Here is a 16,902-nt window from a genome sequence, read left to right as displayed (position 1 = left end):
AATGCCAGTAGCTCACAAAGAATTTTTGCTCACAAGACTCTGCAGCTTAGAGGGAACATTGCTTCTGGATCATGTGGGCAATGATGAAGATATGTCACTGCATACTGGATGGATCTCCCTCTTTTTCAGGGTAAGTTCCTCCCCACCAGCCAGCTGAGTGTCTAACTGGAAGACCAAATGAAAAGAAAAAAGGGAACCCATCGGTTAAGATCAGGGGTGGAATTCTAGCAGGAGCTCCTTTGCATATTACAAAAGAGAGCCTTGTAAGCTCTTGGAGGACTGACTACATCGGGATGGTGTGACCTAATAGGCAAAGGAGCTCCTGCTAGAATTCCACCCCTGTTTAAGATGAAATCCACTTGTATGAAGTCTTGCATGCAAACTGAGAGATCCAGATTCAAGCCCTCAGTATTTCAAAACCCTTTCTGAAGCCTAACAACTCTTGTAGCTCTGCATTGTACCCTTTCTGCCCCCTAGCACATATGAAAACAAAGGCTTTTTTCTTTCCACAGGCAAAACTTTACATTATTTAGCCCAGGGACTTGAGAACAGCATTAAACAACAGTGGAAAATTGCAAGTTTCATTTTTTGCACTTCAGCAGCTCAGCAGGATGAAAAGATGGGTTTACTCTTTTGCCTTACCGAAGACGAAACCAGGCAACAAAACAAAACAAAACACTGTAATTGGACTGTGGGCAAATTAGAGGGCTCCCAACTCAGATAATAAACAGGAATGGTTAACTAGTTTTTAATAAAAAGGAGAGGGCTTTTTTAGGGGGGGGGGCTCAGTTTTTTTAAAAATATGACTCAGCGATCATTCAGTTTCCCCCAAGGTGATATTCAGACTTAAAGCTACCTCGCAAGCAGTCACGCACAGTATGTGATCTCATTGCTGATCTGTTCCCTGTCCATATGCAGAATTCTGAATGGCTTTGTGTCACTGAACGGCACAGTGGGTGGTATTACACATGAGGAATGGCCAGTGAGGTGCCACGGGGGCAGGGCTGCCAGAGGGGAGAACTGGGAGGACAAAATTTGAGGGGCCCTGGTCAGCTGGAGGGCCCCTAAAGCCAAGATCATGCTTCGGGTTGCCAAGTCTGTGCTGGAAAATACCTGGAGACTTGGGGAGTGGATTCGGGAGAGGGCAGGGTTTGTGGAGGGGAGGGGAGGGGAGAGGAGGGGCCAGAGACTGCACCCTTCAAAGCTGTCATTTGATGTTGCCTCCTGGCTCTAACTTCCATTGATGGCTCCCATCCAGCTCACACAGGGTGAGTTGAGGGCTGCCCCTTGCTTGAACCAGACCTTTGCGCTCAATTACTCAGGGGTCAGTGGAGGTCTCAGGGCAGGGGGCGGTTAGCCGTAGCACTAATGTAGGGTTGCCAATCCCCAGGTGGGGGCAGGGGATCCCCCAGTTTGGAGGCCTTCCCCCCACTTCAGGGTCATCAGAAAGCGGGGTGGGGGAGAGAAATGTCTGCAGGGCATTCCATTATTCCCTATGGAGACCAATTCCCATAGGGTATAATGAAAAATTGATCCACTGGTATCTGGGACTCTGGGGGAGTGTGTTCTGAGGTAGAGGCGCCAAATTTTCAGCATAGCATCCAGTGCCTCCCCCCAAAATACCCTCCAAGTTTCAAAAGGATTGGACCAGGGGGTCCAATACTATGAGCCCCAAAAGAAGGTGCCACTCTCCATTATTTCCAATGGAGGGAAGGCATTTAAAATGTGTGCGGTCCCTTTAAATGTGGTGGCCAAAACTCTCTTTGGAGTTCAATTGTGCTTGTCACAGCCTTGCTCCTGGCTGCACCCCCAAAGCCCCCAGGTATTTCTTGAATTGGACTTGGCAACCCTACGCAAATTCTATGTCCCCCTCCTGGACTTTTGCCAAGGGCCACAGAGTCACCAAGTGTTCCTGAGCTGCTGTTGGTATGTGCTCATAATCTGCTGGGTTTACATGCCCCTGGATCACAACAGACAGGCCAAATGCATCAAGTTACATCAAGTGAGTTTCAAGCATACACCTTTGGTGCTTTGGTGCTTGTGCAGTTGGCATCATGCATCACGTTAACACATGTGCAGGACTTACTTGATCAAACTACTAGCGGCCATGCAAGAATGTGCAAAGCACTTTAGTTCCATTTAAAATGCCTGATTGACATGAACAAGGAGAACAGCAAGTCTAGAATAGGAAGATGAGCTGCACCGCTTCTTTCTCACAAGCATACAACACCCCTGCAATAAAATAACCTGTTTTATAAAGTTTGTCTTTTTCTCCATCAAGGGACTTGGGGGCAGAGTGCAGAGGGGGCACAGGAGAAACACACATGCACAAAACATTTGCAGTTCAATTCAGAACATATGTGCACGAAGAACCTAAGTGCTTCATAAAAATGCCAACTTTTTAAAGCATGAGCGGCTTGCCATTTGCAATTATACTGCAATCCAAGTGCGCAGGATGGTACACATCACTATTACGAATGCATTTTCTCTCTGCGCTATTCCTTCATATAATCAGTTCCATGAAAACCAAGGCTGGATACTTTAGGGGTAATGCATAAGACTTCGGCTCACCTGCCCGCTTTGCATTCCCATTCTGAAGAAATTAAATAGAAGGGAAGGCTTTGCAATCGTTTCCAGATGTCTCTAGCCTTTTATTATTCCCCCTCATTCCATTGCCTAAAAGAGTTCTCTCCAAAAACATGCACAATGTATGTGACTTCACTGAACTAGACCTTTGCACTCAATTACTTAGGGGTCGGTGGAGGTCAAAGCAGCGAGGTGACTGGAGAAACCCCAAAGGTTAAGGGCCCAGCATTACTGCCCTGGGGCTACCCAACATAGAACTCTTCAGCCAGGCTGTGCCTGAGGCATCCGTACTGCCAATTATGAAAGGGCTTTAGCAGCCTGCAGCTGTGGGTACTCCACGCCTCACCTTTTGGCATTATTGAGGGCACTGGGTTGATCTTTACAATTTTTGGATAAGGTGCCTTCAGTGTGCTGTGTTATCCCAAGTCCCTTCTCGGGGTGCATCGTTTCTGGCCAAGGCTTATGACAAGGTTAAAAAGTTGTGTTATCCAAACTGTGTTCACTTAATGGTCCTTTTAAGTTTAATTGGAAATTTAACTAGTTAAATCCAGTGCCAGACAGTGATCTGTGTTGAACATAAGAAGCTGCTTGATATCCAGTCAGAAAAATGGCCCTTCTAGCCCAGCGTTGTTTGCTCTGGCAGCTGCTCTCAGGCCTGCTACCAGAGATAAATAAAATGGGTGTTGAACCTGAACCATGATAAAAGAAGAAGACTGCAGATTTATACCCTGCCCTTCTCTCTGAATCAGAGACTCAGAGCGACTTACAATCTCCTATATCTTCTCCCCGCACAACAGACACCCTTGTGAGGTGGGTGGGGCTGAGAGGGCTCTCACAGCAGCTGCCCTTTCAAGGGCAACCTCTGTGATTGCTATGGCTAACCCAAGGCCATTTCAGCAGCTGTAAGTGGAGGAGTGGGGAATCAAACCCAGTTCTCCCAGATAAGAGTCCACACACTTCACCAAGCTGGCTCTCAGTTTAGCTCCTGTTCCCAGTTGTTAAAGAACCAGTGATAAATTTGGGTCCCCAATCTCTTACAGCTGACCTCCAAATGACCAAGATGAGTTCCCCTTGGGTTGCCAAGTCCAATTCAAGAAATATCTGGGGGTGCAGCCAGGAGCAAAGGTGTGACAAACACAATTGAACTCCAAATGGAGTTCCGGCCATCGCATTTAAAGGTACTGAACACCTTTTAAATGCCTTCCCTCCATTGGAAATAATGAGGGATAGGGGCACCTTCTTTGAGGGCTTATAGAATTGGATCCCCTGGTCCAAACTTTTTGAAACTTGGAAGGTGGTTTGAGGAGAGGTACCGGATGCTATGCTGAAAATCTGGGGCTCTATCTCAAAACAAAGCTCCCCCCAGAGCCCCAGATACCTGTGGATCAATTCTCCATTATACCCTATAGGAATCGGTCACCATAGGGAATAATAGAGTGCCCAGCAGATATTTCCCTCCCCCCTGCTTTCTGATGATCCTGAAGCGGAGGGAGGGCCTCCAAACCGGGGGATCCCCTGCCCCCACCAGAAGATTGGCAACCCTAGTTCCCCTGGAGAAAATGGCTGCTTTGGAGGGTGGACTTTATAGTATTGTACCACACTGAGGCTCCTTCCCTCCCCAAAATCTCCAGGTGTTTCCCAACCCAGAGCTGGCAACCCTAGTTCCCTGGGCCTTTGACCTCTCTATAAGCCCTTCCCTTACAGCTTTCTCATACAGCTCTGGCTTTGGGCCAGTCACAACAGTGCAGTTCTGCAAATCACAAGACTGCCTTGCCCCTTCCTGTTTGGAGAGAGTACTCCTTTTCCCCACCCAGGTCTTCATTAGAGCCAATGGTCTTCTCACACGAACCATTCTGCCGCAAGGCTGACCTTTCTACCTAACAAAGTAGCAGTTCCAAATGTCTTGAATTCTTGTAAATCAAGGATCCCCGATCTTTGTCAGCTTGCGGGAACATCTGGACATCTGAAATAGAGTGGCAGGCCCAGCCACAAAATGGCTGCCACGGAGGCTAGAACCAGTTACCACAGCTTACCTTCAGACACACAGTCAAGACCCTTGTGCTGTTGTGGCAGTTGCTGCCAAAGGAATAATTTAAAAAATCTGCACAGCCAATCAGACCTCCAATGGCCAGTCAGAAGCCTTGAAGGGAAAGGTACCACCTGCTCCCCCCTTTTTAAATCCCTTGGTGGGAAGGTGCTGGTCCATGGTGCTGAATAGCACCATGTTGTGGACCTCCGTAATAGCTCCATTTCTAACATTTCATTGTATCTTGGAGCCTGAAAAGCACAGCAATACCCATTCAATTTTGTTTAAAATATGTCTATCCTCCATTTCCACTGAAAAGTACCATTGGGGGGTTCCCCAGATTGCACCTCCTTTGTACAGGGAGAAAGCCCCAAGTCCCTTTTCTGCACAAGTTGTAGTTCTGAAGTAATACTGAAGCTAACAGCAGCCCCAAGCTGGGAATCTGAGCTTTAAGGGGGAACACAGTTGTACTTAGAATGTGTTGAATAAGGCAGAAAAGTAAAAGCTACAGAGAAACCTGCTTTCCATGACATGTTAGTTTTCTGCATGCAGGGAGTTTCTTTGTGTGCAACAGCACTCTATCATTTAACCCCTCACCTGCAGGCTGAAGAGTCACTGTCTACTTATCGGATAAAAGGAAGTACTTCTTCACCCAAAGGGTGATTAACATGTGGAATTCACTGCCACAGGAGGTGGTGGCGGCCACAAGTATAGCCACCTTCAAGAGGGGTTTAGATAAAAATATGGAGCACAGGTCCATCAGTGGCTATTAGCCACAGTGTGTGTGTATATATAAAATTTTTTGCCACTGTGTGACACAGAGTGTTGGACTGGATGGGCCGTTGGCCTGATCCAACATGGCTTCTCTTATGTTCTTATGTTCTTAAATAGCCCAGGAGTAGTGACAAGCTACATTCTAATGCTCTATTCTGTCCCATTTCCTGTGAGCCTATAACTTCCCCAAATCAAATCCAACATAGTGCAAACTATCTGGAAAGTGTTAGGGCATCATTCTGGTCCTTATTATTATTTTAATGACAAACAAACTGATTAGCTAAAAATAACATTATGAGAAAACAGTTACACATCACATCCCATTTATCCATGTTTCAAGGAGAGGGGAAAGCTCGCTTTAAACTCAGCCAAGATCTTGGAGCCAAAAGGTTGCAAAGAAATGGAGAAATGAATGAGAACAAGTAGATTCAGGTATGTGACATATATATATCTCCAAGCAAACACACCTGACCTCTGCTTGACAGCTGCTTAATAAATGGGCAAACACTGCCAAAACTTTCCCTGGGCTATATTGGTTTGACCTGTGCCACAAACCTATAATTTTTACACCCTGCATGCTGACTGTAAGGCAAATTCCACACACCTGCCTGATGAAGCCATTAAATCTGTCCACATGATTCTAGGTATTGGGTTAGAGCCTGTGTCAAAAATGCCAGGGTGGATGGTACAGTTAGAAAGCCTCCAGCACAAGAGAAATAGGGGATGTTTGGGGGGGGGGGGGAAGGAAAACAGGAATGAGGAATCTCTCCAAGTCCCCAAATATTTTGCTTAGCGGAGCACCAACATTTTTAAGTTTCACTTTATCAGCTCCTCCCACCCCTTTCCTCCTTCAGCCTACTGGTTATCTTACTTTTTTGGAAAATGTGTATACCACCTTATCAATAAAAGTTTTCAAAAGCGATGTCCAAAAGTACTTTTTTTAATCTAAAAAAAAACAGACATGCAATGCCTACAGACACACAGGCTTGGCGCTAGGGGTGTTTGCGCCCCAGGCCGAACCCCTCCCCCTCCCCAAGTGTTCTCTTCATGCGTGCATCCTGACGACATTACACACCCCAACTTTGCCAAGGCTTCCCAAGCCTCTGGAGGCCTCAGTGAAGTCAGGAAGGCAGCAGGCACACTCAGAGCCGGGCTCTGAGCACGCTTGCTGCCACACCCCTCCAACTTTGTCAAGGCTTCCCTAAATTGCCTGTGTCCCACAGTTTTAATTGATAGACTGCCCCCTCCCAATATTTCAGCAGATGTTGCTGCAGCCACCAATGTGACGCTGTACAGATATCTCAGTTTGCAGACATGGGCTTCACTCATGCCACTATTCTTGTCTGCTAGATATGGTTGGAAAAAAAATACACCATGTCTTTGTTTCCATTCCTGTCTGAGCCAAAGGGGTTTCTGCTTTCCCTTTGCCAGAAGTCTCTGGAAACCTGGTTGGGGCCGTGCTCTTAGCCACCCTCTTGCTGGCTGCAGTTTTTCTGCCCCCTTAAGCTTGAAACCGTATCAGAGTTGGTAGAGCATGCCAGACCTGGGGATCAGCTTGCCGGGGATCATTTCATTATAATTTCAACTGACCCAAAGAGTTTTTGCAGGGCTTCTTGGCAGGCAAACAACAAATCTCTGGGGCTGGGAAGGCAGCCCACCTCCTGGAAAGGCACTTCTAAGGCTGCTGAGCTGAACAAGCCGGTCAGCTACTTGTTCTTGATATATTAGCCTCTGGCACCAGCCTTAAATAAAAGTAAACCACAACATAAATAAGAGAAAGTGAGAGTAAGGAACTGCTTCTTACTAAGAACGTTAATCCATGTGGCTCAGCACTGGAGGAGGAGGAGGAGGACGAAAAGGGAGAAGACGGATGGGAAGACAGGGAGGAAGAGAGGGGGATGGGATAAACTGCCTCCCGCAAAGACCAACAGGTAGTCCACCAAGGCCAGTACAGAGTAGCAGGGGTGAAATTCTAGCATGAGCTCCTTTGCATATTAGGCCACACACTCCTGATGTAGCCAATCCTCCAAGAGTTTACAAGGCTCTTTTTTGTAAGCTCTTGGAGGACTGGTTACATCAGGGGGTGTGGCTTAATATGCAACAGAGCGCCTGCTAGAATTCCACTCCTGCAGAGTAGGATTTCCAGTCCTGCAACTTGAGATTCTTTTTTTGTGGACTAAACCTGGGACAGAATCCGGGATCCTTTGCATGCAATGTGGGTGCGTTGTCACTAACCATGTTTCCACCCGCCACCCGACCTTTGGTTCCTATATTATCTAGAAACACTTTAAGGATTGGGAAGACCAAAAGTTAGTCCCAGTTTCCCTCACTCTTGGAGCTCAGGATGGTAGACCTTGTCCATAGAATCACAGAGCTGGAAGGGATCCCCAGGGTTATCTCGTTCAACCCCATGCACAATGTCCTTTCCCCCAGTTTATCATCACAATAAAGACAGCAAGAAGTTTTTTGTGGGGGGCTTGGCACCAATATTCCCTCTAAATTGTGGTCTTGTGAGCAAGAACTCTACTTTGTGAGTTACCGGCATTGATGTGAGCGGCTGCTGCATAAATTAGTTTGCTCTGGGGCCGCCCTTCCTAAACTAAGACAAAAATGTGTGAGGCTGAAGGTTAAAAAACAGTGAGTTAGCTCACACTAACTCAGCTTAGAGGGATCACTGTTTGACACCTGAAGGACAGTAAAGTAGGTGCCAGGTAAGCATAAAGGAGAAGGAAGGGTTTTCCAAAGGCAAGGAATCACCCAGGGCCAGATTAACAATTAGGCCAAGTAAGCACTGGCCTATGGGCCCCCATGCCTTTAGAGGCCCAGGGCCAGCTTCTCCCCCCATTTCGCCCCTGCTTTCAGCTCTCCAAGCCTGCACGGGCAGCCAGCAACTGAGCTGCTCTTTGCCCAATTTGCCTGGTGCGGCTGATGTGCTGTTGCCGGCTGCCCCCACTGCTCTTCCCGCCCTCACTCTCGCCACACTGCTCCCCCCACCGCCGCTGTTGCTTTCGCTGTCCCCACTCTCCCTCCTGCCCCCGTTGCTCTTCCCAACCCCACTTTCACTGCCCGCTCTCCCTGCTGCCCTTCCGACCCCACTCTTCCCACCACCACCGTTGCTCTCCCCGCCCCACTCTCCCCACCGCCACCATTGATCTCGCCGCTCTTGCAGCCCTCACGGCTGCCACCGCTCACCTTTTTAATTTTTTTTTTAAAGTGTCTGATGTAATTATGGGCCCCAGGGCCCCTCCACCTAAAATTTATTCCCTCCCCCCCCCCCTAAAATTTTCTGGCTATGGGCCTGCATCCAACCTGACAACAGAAGCAAGTTCCCCATGGGAACGAAATTCTGAAGTCCCACAGGACCTGATTTGAAGCAGGACTATGACACTGTGTTGGGAAATACCTGGAACTCTTGTGTTGGGAAATACCTGAAGATTTTATGTTGGTGTCTGAGGAAGGCAGGTTTTGGGGAGGGGAGGGGCTCCAATGCCACAGAATCCACCTTTCAAAGTGGTCATTTTCTCCAAGTGAACTGATCTCTGTTGCCTAGAGACCAGTTGCAATCCTGGGAGACATCAAGTCACCACCTCAAGGTTGGCAACTCTATGCTGGGGGAAGGGCTTCAGCCTTACCCCTCCCCAGTTTTCTCAACCCAAAATGGTCCAGGGAGTTTTCTTTGTCCCATCAGGGGACCGCAAGTGCAGAGAATACTTGAGAGCCAGTTTGGTGTAGTGGTTAAGTGTGTGGACTCTTATCTGGGAAAATCAGATTTGATTCCTCCCTCCTCCACTTACACCTGCTGAAATGGCCTAGGGTTAGCCATAGCTATCGCAGGAGTTGTCCTTGAAAGGGTAGCTGCTGTGAGAGCCCTCTCACCCTCACCCACCACACAGGGTGTCTCTTATAGGGGGAGAAGATATAGGAGATTGTAAGCCGCTCTGAGTCTCTGATTCAGAGAGAAGGGCAGGGTATAAATCTGCATTCTTCTTCTTCCTCCTCCTCCCATGGGGTAAATAATGTTCCATCTTCCCTGTTTTAAGGCCATTTTGGGTTCGGGAAATGGTCCAGGGGAAGGGCTGAAGCCCACCCCACAATCCCAGTCCTAACCAGGCCCTTGGCTGGTTGCCATACTACCACAAGTCCCTGTGGCGCTTCTGTGTTGCAGCCGGAACATTAGCTTGATCCCAACATATGGGTGGACCAGTGTTCCATCTGGAAGAGATGAGTGCCTTGCGGAGGTGTTTAATGTATCTTCTGGCACTGATACTACTATTGAGTGCTAGCACTGCCACTATACACACGTGCCTCATTCTATCTTCTCAACCTGTATATCTGTAACTAAACAGATACTGCAAAACCACCGTTTCTTTCCACAGGCCGGGGAATCGTGGAACAAAGGGGCCAATTCAAGCAAACTGGGCATTCTGAAAGTCCATCAGTTTTAAACAGGAGAGTTAAGATGCTGCCTGTGCAATCCTAAAGAGAGTTAACTCCTTCTAAGCCCATTAACTTCAATGCACTTAAAAGGATTGCACTGTAAACCTTTGGGCACAATCAGGCCTTGAAATCAGCAGGAGCTCACAGCACAGCTCCTGAACCTTTCTGAGGGTTCCCCCTCCTCCTCCCCACCTACCTACCTTGCCCACTGAATAGTAGGTGCAGCTGCATAACAATCCCTGGATGAGCTCCACCATCAATTTTTTCTACAAAATGGCCCCTGAGCACAATTATCCACCCATCACACTGTTGTGAGTGACCCCAAATCAAAACAGATAAAGCCTGAAAACAGAAGAAAGCGATGTGCAAGGCACTGTATGTGCAGATAACCACGTTGGCTGTGGAATCTTTTTATTAATTGGATTAGCTTCATCTTCATGTCCCACGATGCCAATGGGAAACCGTTCTGCCTGTCACAGCTTCCTTTTTCTTCCACTGTGGATGACAATTTCAAGGACGGCACCACCACCACCACCCCACAGAGTTTTAGAAAGACTGGAAAAAGGGGGTTTTGTTTTGTAGGCAACCAAATGCAAAACACATGGCCATGAAACAAACAGACTTTTTCACTCATCAGAACTCCCATTTGTTTGCATTACCCTAACGACACTAATAAAGAGGGCCTTTTTGGTTCATTGCTTTAGAAGCAAAGGCACATCCCCAACAGCAGCTCTTGGCCCTTCACCCTAATTTACACTCCGGCAAACAAACCATCAGGGTCCGCTTGTTGTGACTTTCTCTCTCGCAGCTGATTTGTAGCACAGCCAAGGTCAGCCAAGCAGCTCCTGCCTTCAGTCTCCAACTGTCTCCAGCCAGACCCTGCTGAGCTGCCTCGAAAGCTTGTTTGACATTTTCCAAACATTTGCACAGCAAGTCCCGAGTAGGCAGACAGCTCCAGAGAGGTGCCTCAGCTTCAGGGCCCAGATGCAAAAGGCACCCCCCCCCCCCCCGAGAGTTCCAGGCACAGAGCAAATCGGTCATTGCAAACCTGCAAAGACAGCAGATAACACCAGCCCATGGTGGCATAAAGGAGGGGCAGCAGTTAGATGCATTCTAGAGAGCCAGTTTGGTGTAGTGGTTAAGTGTGTGGACTCTTATCTGGGAGAACCGGGTTTGATTCCCCACTCCTCCACTTGCACCTGCTGGAATGGCCTTGGGCTAGCCATAGCTATCACAGGACTTGTCCTTGAAAGGGCAGCTGCTGTGAGAGCCCTCTCAGCCCCACTCACCTCACAGGGTGTCTGTTGTGGGAGGAGAAGATATGGGGGATTGTAAGCTGCTCTGAGTCTCTGATTCAGAGAGAAGGGCGGGGTATAAATCTGCAGTCGTCTTCTTCTTCTATGCAAATTGCAATGTGAACCACTGCTACTTAATGGAGGATCCAGAGTGCACTGCAGGGGGCTGAAGTTTTGGATCATCATATATCATACACCCCCACATTCAGGGGACTCTCCTCTTCAAGGGGACTTATGGTGTCTCCTGGTCCAAAGCCCAGTTCTGGTGCCAGTAGATCCAAAGTGGAGTACCCCCAGTACTATCGCACAGATGGACACTGCAGCCAGGCTGCACCCCAAAACAGTCACTAAAGGTAAAATGTAAAGGAAGGCCCCTGTACTAGCACCAGTCATTTCTGACTCTGGGGTGATGTCACATCACGACGATTTCACGGCAGACTTTTTTACAGGGTGGTATGCCGTTGCCTTCCCCAGGCAGCTACACTTTCTGCCCAGCAAGCTGGGTGCTCATTTTACTGACCTCGGAAGGATAGAAGGCTGAGTCAACCATGATCCAGCTACCTGAACCCAGCTTCTGCTGGGAATGAATTCAGGTCGTGTGCAGAGAGCTCTGATGGCAGTACTGCAGCTTTACCACTCTGCGCCACGGTGCTCTTTTTAAAACAGTCGCTGGACCACCCCAAAGGACACATCCCCACACTTCAGAGACTCTCCCTTGGCATTACAATGGTTTTGTCTCCTCCCAGCCATCGCTGTCCATGATGTCAGAGCTGAAGGGTTCTGGTCCATGTGGTGTGCTTCCAGCTATGTGGCGGTCAAGCCAAAACCAGAGGAGAGGCACTTGTTAGAGACCATTCTAGGCATCTCAAATCCTTTCTCTACAGCCCATGGCAGAGTGCAGTAAGAAGCAGAAATAAGGAGCGGTGGGAGGAGCTTCTGGGGCCTCCCACAGGCCATCAACAGCAATAGAGGTGACCAGCAGAATCAATCATATGTTTGCCAAAGGACTGTAGTAGAAGTCAAATTATCAACTAATAATTAGGGTTTGCACATCAAAGACCTTGTCCCATGAGGCAGCTGTTTGGAGTCCTTTACAAAAGAAGTGTCCTTTAAAAAGAGGGGTATGGAGTGTATCGTCTTTTCTCTTCTCTGGATTCAAAATTGTTGGCATAACTTATAATCAGGGGTGGAATTCTAGCAGGAGCTCCTTTGCATATTAGGCCACACCCCCCTGATGTAGCCAATCGTCCAAGAGTTTACAAAAAGAGCCTTGTAAGCTTGGAGGCTTGGCTACATCAGAAGTGCGTGGCCTAATATGCAAAGGAGCTCCTGCTAGAATTCCACCCCTGCTTATAATACAGGACAATATTTTATTTGCTTCCACAAATTTGGAGTCTCTGGAGTATGGGGATGTGTCATTTGAGGTGATCCAAAGATTGTTTTGGGGTGCAAACTGGCCCGAGTGCCCACCTGTGTGATAATCCTGGGGGCACTCCACTTTGGAGCAGCTGGCACCGAGAACTGCATTTTGGAGCAGGAAACACCATAAGTCCCCTAGAAGGGGAAAGTCCTTTGAATGTGGGGGTGTATGGTTTATGGTGGTCCAAACCTTATTTTGGGGATCAGACCAAATGCAAAACCTTATTTTGGGGATCAGAGCTTTTAAACTCTTCTCAGTGTTCTTTGATTGAATTCATGAATCAGTCACAAACAAGGACGTGGGAACCAATTTCAGCCTCTTGTGCATTGCCTGCTTTTGAAGATGACGACCGCAGATTTATACCCTGCCCTTCTCTCTGAATCAGAGTCTCAGAGCAGCTTACAGTCTCCTTTATCTTCTTTCCCCATGACAGACACCCTGTGAGGTGAGTAGGGCTGAGACAGCTCTCCCAGAAGCTGCCCTTTCAAGGACAGCTCTGCGAGAGCTACGGCTGACCCAAGGCCATTCCAGCAGCTGCACGTGGAGGCGTGGGGAATCAAACCCATTCCTCCCAGATAAGAGTGTGCACTTCACCACCACACCAAACAGGCTCTTTTGGAACCTGCATCATTAGCTGCAGCTACTCGAGAAGTGATCGCATACCCAAGTAGTCAGTCTCAACTTTAAAATCCCAAGCTGATTTCCCCTCCCCCCATTTGACTCTATGCCATTTTTAAAATCAGAGGTGGCAGCAGTGGCAGATGGAAGGTGGGAGGCAGCAGCAAGTAAATCGAATTGTGTGAGAAAGCTGAGCGATCGTGCAGATGAACACCTACATGTTCATTCAGATACGTCTAAAAAAGCTCAAGTGACCAGGTCCCTGCTCATGATCTGGAGTGGAAAAGGGGTTATTAATTTGTGCACATCATGAATGAGCAGTCAAAGAACAACTAACTTGTGGAATTCACTGTTGCAGGATGTTAAGAACAGTCATTACTTTAGATAGCTTTAAAAAGGGGGGAGGCAAGACAAATTCATGGGAGGATATATTAGGGTTGCCAATCCCCAGGTGGGGGCAGTGGATCCCCCGGTTTGGAGGCTCTCCTCCTGCTTCAGGGTCATCAGAAAGCAGAGGGGGGAGAGAAATGTCTGCTGGGCTCCCCATTATTCCCTATGGAGACTGATTCCCATAGGGTATAATGGAGAATTGATCTGCAGTTATCTGGGGCTTGGTGGGGGCTGACTTTTGAGGTAAAGACACCAAATTTTCAGCCTAGCATCCAATGCCTCTCCTCAAACCACCCTCCAAGTTTCAAAAGGATTGGACCTTGGGGGTCCAATTCTGTGAGCCCCAAAAGAAGGTGTCCCTATCCTTCATTATTTCCAATGGAGGGAAGGCATTTAAAAGGTGTGCTGTCCCTTTAAATGTGATGGCCAGAACTCCCTCTGGAGTTCAATTATGCTTGTCACAACCTTACTCCTGGCTCCACCCCCGAAGTCCCCAGATATTTCTTGAATTGGTCTTGGCAACCTTAAGGATATTGGTTCAGTGGATATTACCTATGATGTTCAAAGACAGTAACTCTGAACACCAGGGTCAAAGAGCTTGGCCACAAGGTGATGCTGCTAAGCTTGCTCCATCCCCAACACACACACCCCATGCATTTCCATACCACTCAACCCCATCTTAGGTCTGCTGCACATCCCATCCCAAGGGAAACATGCCAAGGACTTTCACCAGCTGGTCACAGCAGCGGTAGCTCAGGAAATTAACTCAGGATTATGCAAGCTAAAACTTGTACACAAGCCTCTTAGAACTGAGGACAAAACCCTGGAAGAGTAAAACTCACAGAACATTCTCAACATTAATAGCATTATTGGTACTTAAAGCTTATCTATTACGTGCAGTAAAAAAGCCCAAGCCAGAATTGACTTGATATGATTGATTGGGGAGGTGACTGCAGAAGTGAATCTGGAGTGGATGCGAATCCAGGTGTCCAAAACACCAAGCATTTCCTTTTCACGTGAACTGAGGCATCCCATCTTTCTTCCAGCATGGAGCTGAAGGAGGCTTCCTGAAAGGTCCCCCCAGCATCCCCTGTGGCTGGGAATGGGGAGATAGGGTTGCTGTTTCCAGGTTGGGAAACTCAGATTTGGGGATGGAGTTTGGGGAGGACCTCGGGATCCCAGTGGGGTGCAGATGCCATACAGTCCAAAGTATCCAGGGGAACTGATCTCAGTAGTAGGGCTGCCAGTCCCCACTTGGGTAACAAAAACAACCAAAAGGTTATAGTGACCAAAATTACTGATATGTCATGTACTTACAAAGCACCAACATTCTCAGGCAAAACATAACTCTGAAGCATAAATATGCAAGGATACAGCAGTCAAAGAACAGTCCAATACGATATATGCACACGATATATACACACACATTGGCCACTGGGTGACACAGAGTGTTGGACATGGACTGGATGGGCCATTGGCCTGATCCAACATGGCTTCTGCTGGAGAAGATCCAAGCCCCCCTGCCTTGCCCTCTCGGGTGGCTCGTGTGCGTGACCGCCTTCGTCAGGACCTCAGGGATTGGAGGAGGGTGGCACGCTCACGAGCAAGACGCTCTCTGAGCCCTGAGTTTTGAAAGGATTCTGGCCCTTCTAGGAGTGAGGGTGCTTGAATCTCAGCAGGATCCTGGCTGCCTCTCTGAGCCAGCAATTAGCCCAAATGGGCAACAGACAGCAGAGGGCTATATAGCTGTGGGCTTTGGGAGGAGGCTTTGTGGAAGCAACTAGTCACTTACCTGACATTCTAGCATCCACTTCGGCATTTGACTTTGGCTTCTGGACCCCCTGACTTTGGCTTTGACTTCTGGACCCCCTGACCTGCGATACCTAGACTGTGATTTGGTTTTGGCACCTTGGACTCTCTTTGCTCACCAGCTACAGACCTTGGACTGCCCCTGGACTTTGCCTGACCGGCCCCAGCCGTGACAGGACACAAGGTCTCAATATAAACTTCCGACTGGCAACAGCTCCAAATGGCAAGCTGCTGTCTCCTGCCCAAATGGTCCCCAAGAGTTCCCCTCTCTGCCAGCTCCCACCCACCAGCCACTGATGGGCCCTTCAGAAGTGGAGCTGGCAGCAGCCGGGCACCCCCAGGCATGCCCACCTCCAGCACAGCTATCCTGAGTTTGCCAGCCAAGAGCTTCCTGTCTCCAACCAACATCTGTGTTGACTCTGAACATCATTTATTCCCCACAAGGTGTTTGGGTAAGCCCATCTGGGATGAAAAGTGTGACAAAACTATAAGGCACAGCTTAACAAGCGACATCTTCCGTGCAACCATGCCAGTCTCTCCCACCCAATTTCTCCTTGGCAACAAGTCCTGGAACACAACACAGGAATACCTCATCACAGTTAGCCCCTCCCTCCCTCCCTCCTTCCCTCAGAAGCAGATCAGATGAAGAGTAACCATAGCATATGTCTGGCTAGAATATTACCAGAGAGAAGATACAAGTCAGTGACAAACATGGCCCAACACCATTCACACATGCACACAAACCAGGGCTTTTTTTGAGCAGAAACACAGTTCCAGCTGACTTGGTATTAGGGGGTATGGTCTAATATGCAAATGAGATCTTGCTCCCCCAAAAAAGCCCTGACACAAACAGCACATCATGAGAGGTTTGGGGAGCTTTTAGCCATCCTCCCAGATCACAATGCCACTGCAGAAGCAGAAGGGAGACAGAGAATATTTGTTGTGGCTTCTGCACTCCACCCCCAATTTCACCTCCCCTCTGCCTGTTTCTCCATTCTGTTCTACTTTCAATGTCCAGCTAACCACCATCCCCTGAGGGGATATGACTTTTGACCTTCACTGCCCAGGCAAAAGCACCTCGTGACCTTTCCGCTGTCAGAAGTTCAGCTGTCAGCAGGCATTTCAGAGCTGGAGAAAGTTTGCCTTGAACCAATCAGGGCTGTCTTGATTTCCTTCATCGCAAGCCCTAAGAGACTCCACCAAGGTTAAAGATGCACGAACAAATTTGTCACAAATATGGGAGTGCACAGAACTGCTGAAACCCCTCTCTTCAGTCTCTCAGCCTAGCCCACTTTCAGTCACCAGGTGGTGGCTGGAGATCTCCTGGGATTTCAACTGACCTTCAGGTAACAGAGTTCAGTTCCCCCTGGAGAAAATGGTCACTTTGGAAGGTAGACTCTATACAGGGGTGTCAAACATGTTGCCCAGGGGCCAAATCAGGCCCCCAAAGGACTCCTATCAGGCCCTCAAGCAACTGGCTGTCATCTGCTTCCTTCTCCCTCTCTCTTGCTTCCTTCTGCATCACAGCTTGCTCAACCACACAGCAG

This window comes from Heteronotia binoei, chromosome 12, assembly GCF_032191835.1.
Source record: "Heteronotia binoei isolate CCM8104 ecotype False Entrance Well chromosome 12, APGP_CSIRO_Hbin_v1, whole genome shotgun sequence".
In the NCBI taxonomy this organism is placed as follows: Eukaryota; Metazoa; Chordata; class Lepidosauria; order Squamata; family Gekkonidae; genus Heteronotia; species Heteronotia binoei.
Note: the sequence above shows the minus strand (reverse complement) of the source record.